The sequence below is a fragment of the Lontra canadensis genome, unplaced genomic scaffold, assembly GCF_010015895.1.
Source record: "Lontra canadensis isolate GAN:19392208 unplaced genomic scaffold, GSC_riverotter_1.0 scaffold45, whole genome shotgun sequence".
Lineage (NCBI taxonomy): Eukaryota > Metazoa > Chordata > Mammalia > Carnivora > Mustelidae > Lontra > Lontra canadensis.
The window spans coordinates 11228937-11235071 of NW_022631039.1; positions in this window are offsets into that span (position 1 = coordinate 11228937).

Below are 6135 nucleotides of genomic sequence, written 5' to 3' on the forward strand. Positions count from 1 at the left end.
GGCCTCGCCGCCCTGCGCCGTCGCCGCCGCCACCGCCCGGCCCCTCCGGCCCAGCCCCCGGGCTCCGGGGCTCGCGCTCGGGGGTCCCCGCTCGAGCCTCCGCGCGGACCCGCGCCCGCACAGCCCCACGCTCGCTGGGTGCCGGCCGGCTGGACGGCCTGCAGCCCCTCGGGCTCTGGGACGCTCGCCCGCCGGAGGCCGAAGCCTGGGAACCACGGCGAGCGGTGACCGGAGCTCGGACAGGAAGCGAGAGCTGCGCAGCGGCACTACGCGTGCGCGAACACGCACACAGGCCGAGCGGCACATGCGCAGGACGGCGGCGGCAGTGCGCCTACTGGAGCCCACTCGGGAGCCCAACAAATACCCGACCTCTGTTTCCCGTGAGTCCAAGCGCCCACAAGTTAGGGGACGTCTCGAAAAAGCCACACTTAAAAAGAAAAAGGCAGGGGCGCCTGGGTTGCTCAGTGGTTAAAGCCTCTGCCTTCGGCTCAGGTCGTGATCTCAGGGTCCTCTGATGGAGTCCCGCATCGGGCTCTCTGCTCAGCAGGAGCCTGCTTCCTCCTCCTGTCTCTCTCTGCCTGCCTCTCTGCCTACTTGTGATCTGTCAAATTAAAAAAAAAAAAAAAAAAACTTTAAAAAGAAAAAGGCAAGGGGAGGGGAGGGAAAGGTAGGGAAAGGGAAGTAAAAGGGAAGGGAAGGGAAGGAAAGGAAAAGAGAAAAAAAGAAAGGAAAAAACTGAAAAGAAAAAGACAATCCCGCCTTATCTAGGGTGAGAGTAGCGGTAGAGGGTATGTGGCTGCCTGTTGAGGGAGAAGCTGAGAGAACGGGAGTAGCTACTGAGACAGGTGCCCCTGAGTTGCCCGCGGGACTCTTCCTGAGTCACTGCTCCTATTTCTTTCTAGTTTTCTCCGTGTTTCCCCTTCACAAAGCAGCTCCTCCTTGTTTGTCACTCAGTCTTATTTATTTGACACACAGAGAGAGAGATCACAAGTAGGCAGAGAGGCAGGTGGAGAGAGAGAGAGGGGTAAGCAGGCTCCCTGCTGAGCAGAGAGCCCTATGCGGGGCTCGATCCCAGGACCCTGAGATCATGACCTGAGCCGAAGGCAGCTGCTTCACTGACTGAGCCACATCACACCCTTGATCCCCATCACTCTCCTACTTTTCCATCTCCAGGCATTGGAATTCTTCCATCACTCCTGCTTCTCAGGAAAAGCCCGCTGCTCCTCTGCTGTGTGGCTAAACTTCGCTGTTGCTGCCTCCTGACCTCCACTCAGTGGGCACCTATAGCCCTGGATGCTTTCCGGTTCCAGAAGCTTGGCTGCTCTGACTCTTCTGTGCTCTGGGAGCCACACATCCTTCTGCCATCAGCTCACATTTCCGAACCACCTCCTTGGATTCGTATTCCTTCTCAGCCTTCAGTGGCCTCTAGCCTCTCCCACTTTCTCAGCTGGTCCCTCTCTTTATCCTCCAAGTCTCTTAAGCGTCACCCCTTCTCAGCAGCCTTGGCTCCCCCTTCTCTTCAACTGGATCAGTCCTGATCTCAGTTTCTCTAGGTGTCCAGGCTGAAACCACAATGTTCTGCTCCATTGTTCCCAAACACTCCCAGTTCTCACCTGTCATCAGTCACCTGACCGTTTGCTTTCTCGCCTGTTTGTTACTGCTTTATTGTTTGCATCCATCATCCTGTTTCTTGTGTCTTTTCATTCAGGTCTTTCCTCATTTGAGTTGTTTCCTAATCTGCCTTTACCTGCCACCCTGCAGAGACCTAAAGCTTCTTAAATATACATTTTAAGTCCTAGGTGTCTCATAAGTTATATCTGTTTCCAAGCTGTCATACTGTTTCTCCTCTTTGTTTCCATGTCTGCAGAATCTAGTCTCTGCTGTTCTCAGTCCATCAACTGTGTCCCAATTCTGAATGCCATCCCTCTCCTAGAGCTGCTGTAATTAGATGCTGATGTCCCTGTGGCTCTTCTGACCTTGGTGGTTTCACTTTCTGAAATTGCTCCAGGCTTAGGAGTTCATCTCATTTATCAGAACTGCACCCCAACCCCAACCCCAACACACACACACACACACACACACACACACACACATTTTTCCTTTGGCTTCTCTTTATTCCGTTGCTCATTGTTCCTATATAGAGAGCTATGTTTATCTCCTAAATTTCTCACATCTCCCAAGCTATTCCAAATCCCCGTGAGCACCCCATTATTTCAATCCTTATTTGTTCAACTTCTCCAACATCTCCTGTGATAGATCTGTCCCCAAACTGTTACCTTCCCTGACTACCTGAGTTTTGCCAGTCTCCTACCATAGCCAATGTGTTGTATAAGTAATTTTTCAGATACCTCTCCCTCCCTGGTCCCTGGGAGAGAACGTCTAAATCTTTGGAATTTCCTGAGTGATAGGAATGTTTGTTACTCACACTGGGCCCCTTGGACCAAACCTGAGTTTGTGCTAATGAGGTGAGTCAGGATACGGCCAGCCATACCAGGAACCCCAACATGGGTGGGGCTTTGAACAACTTGATATCAGCCCAATCTCTAGGGGAAGGAAGAGAGTTGGAGACTGAGTTCGATATATGGCCAATGATTGAGTTAATCACACTTGCATAATGAAACCCCAATAAAAACTCTGGTCACCAAGCTCAGGTGAGCTTCCTGATGGGTGATATGCATCTATGTGCCAAGACATCCATGGGATGCTTCCCGAGGACACTGAAGCTTGGTATTTGAGACAGCCCCAGTATTCTCTGGTGCTACCATCTCCCAAGATGATTTCCTCCAATATTCAGGATTCCTGCCATTAACTCTTTCTTCTCCATGCCTCTCTTATTTGACAGCTTTAGCTCCTCCTATCTTACTGTGTTTCTGAGAAAGTTCTCCCAAACCCTCATTTCTTTCCAGTTGTTCTATTTCATCCCACACCGTAGATTTTCTTTCTACCAAAGAAGGGTGCTCCCTTGCACCTGTGGGTCTGCTTGCCATGGATCATTGCCTAAAATGCATAATCTCACTGAGTCACCTTGCCCTCATTGTGAATTTCAGATTATCTAGGTCCCCATAGCACTATCTTCCTTCTTCCCCTTTTCCTCCCTCAATATCTTTGCCTTGTTTCTTGCTTTAAGACACAAGCTCAGGGTTCACTTTGTCTTCTTTTTTTTTCTACATGAAAAGTAACTTACACTTGGGGCGCTTGGGTGGCTCAGTGGGTTAAGTGTCTGCCTTCGGCTCAGGTCATGATCTCAGGGTCCTGGGATCGAGCCCCGCCCGCATCCAGTTCTCTGCACAGAGGGGAGCCTGCTTTCCCCTCTCTCTTTCTGCCTGCCTCTCTGCCTACTTGTGATCTCTCTCTGTCAAATAAATAAATAAAATCTTTAAAAAAACCCCACATCCTCATTTTAAAAAAAAACTTACACTTATTTTTCAAAGGTAAGAAGTGTGGCTGAATAATCACAACCCCATTAAAAAAGGGTATCATTGGACAGTGAACAGTAAGACCAATTGGGATGACCACAAACACCACAAAGATAAAGACTTTTATCCTTATTATGTTTCCTCAAGAGACACATTGCAGTGTCCTCTTTAATAACCTAAAATAACATAAAACAACTTACAAACGTGTCATCAAGGCAAGTAAAAAAATTACAACGGATTCCCACAATTTAATAATGAAGACTAAATGTCAAATAAACATTTACAGTAATAACAACTTGAGGGAACCACCTACCTGATTATAAGTGTAATTGATACATAACTATAGTAAAAACACAAAAACCTATCCTGAATATGTCAACAAAATTTTATCTACAGGTGTAATCTCATCACAAAACTTTGTAGGAACAACATGTTTTGAAAACTATGACTATTTCAGAACTTTTAAAAATAAATACATAAATATAAAATATAAAAATAAATAAAATAATTCTAAGGGCAACATTTTCAAAATATACCAATGAAATTCATGGCATAATATTAGGCTATTATAATCCTTTGTCTCTCGTTTTATATTTTTGAAGTAATCTCCTCCTCGTCTGTGTCCCAATGCATAAAAAACAGGATCTCCAACTCCTACCTCAAGGGAGATTTGAATTTAAAAAATCTGAAATATTTGGTGCCACCCCAGGGAGGGGTGGAACCTGAAAAAAAGCCTGGTTTCTTATTGTCTTTCTCTGGACTCCTACAGGTACTCCCAGCTCCTCGGAGTACAATATGAGAACCCTCTTCAGCTAATTCTAGAAGGTCCTGGGTTCTTCTAGATTATCTGCACAAGAGACTCCTCTCTTCCTTCCTCGTGCCTGTCGTTAGTATCTGGATTGACTTCCTGCTGAAAACCTGCGTCTCCCCTGGGCCCAGGGATCTGAAATTGAGAGAAAGAGTGGAAGTCAGATCGCAAGGAGGCAACTCTCCAGACATCTTGGTCAGTTCTAACTGGAGTTTAGACTAATTCATAAATCCAACTTTATCTCTAATCCTTCATTCTAAACCCCAATTAATTTTCAGTTATGACTCTTGGACTTTGGTGACCCTGACCCCCAAAATTTCTTCATGTGCCTAAGATCAGACCCAGTTATCTGCTTGATAGCCAGGACTCTAGGTCATTCTGCTCAGGGAGTAAAGCAAACTTGAGGGTCGCCTGGGTGACTCAGTCGGTTGAGCGTCTGCCTTCGGCTCAGGTACCTGGGATTGAGTCCCGCATCAGGCTCCTAGCTCAGATGAGGAGCCTGCTTCTCCCTCTGCCTGCTACTCCCCTGCCTGTGTTCTCTCTCTGTCTTTGACAAACAATTAAAATCTTTAAAAATAAAACAACAACAACAACAACGAAAGAAACAAACAAACAAACTTGAGAGAATGTTGCTTTAGACCTGAAACTCACCTTGGTCCTCTTGTGCTACTTAAAGTCTGAACATATAACCATACCGCAAACATCAACATCATGAACCATGAGACCACATAATCCTCCATTCTAACCCTAGATCCTAATGTTTAACCATAACACCTAGTCCTAAATTTGGTCAGTGCTACATGGTCTGAATGTTTGTCTCTCCACCTCCCTCAAATTTGTACATTGAGATCCTAACCCACAAGGTGATGGTGCTATGAGATGGGGTCTTTGGGATGATTGGGCCATGGGTGGGGCCCTCAAGAATGGCAGTAGTGCTCTGATAAAAGAGACCCCAGTGACCTAACTCAGAACCCACTTTGTCTGCAATCCAGAAAAGGGTCTGGCACCCTGCTCTCAGACTTCCAGCCTCCAAACCATGAGAAATAAATGTCTGTTGCTCAAAGCCATGTAGTACTTCGTTGTGGGAGCCCGAATGGACTGAGAACTAGTTCACACGATTTAAACCAAATCTTTACTTAATCCTCTGCCCAAATCTATAACTCTATGTGCTGATCACAATAAGCTATGCTGAAACTAGTATTTCTTTTTTTTTTAAAGATTTTATTTATTTATTTATTTGACAGACAGATCACAAGTAGGCAGAGAGGCAGCCAGAGAGAGACAGAGAAGCAGGCTCCCTGCTGAGCAGAGAGCCCAATGCGGGGCTCGATCCCAGGGCCCTGGGATCATGACCTGAGCTGAAGGCAGAGGCCTTAACCCACTGAGCCACCCAGGTGCCCCGAAACTAGTATTTCTGAAGGTTCACTCATTCTGACAAACTCCTTGACTGTGAACCTGAGGGGAAAGATGTAATGGAACAAGATGGGAGACTGGTCCAGAAGTGGGCAGGGGACACGAAGGACTCACAGATGCCATCTGGCCATCAGCAATATGCTCGCAAGCAAATCTGGATGAAAACATAGCTAGTCCTAATTTATCTTTTGTTATTGGATAGGTAGACTGTTCCATCCAATGTTCTATTGTTAGACATTTACTTTGTTGTAAATAAATCCCCAGAATTCATATCTCTGAGGGATGAAAGAGAAAGTCAAAACACAATGTAGGGGAAAAATTGGAAACTTGCTCTGTTTTCACAGAAAGTCAACAATTCCTCAGAGCTATCATCTGGGCCTAGTTGGTTTCAGTGGAATTATTTCAGCCAACTCCATGCCTCTGTGACAAACTGGTTTTCCTGAGGTCTGGCCTCCCACACATCTCCCTGAGTCATGGCTCTGTGGGGTTGTCAGCTCG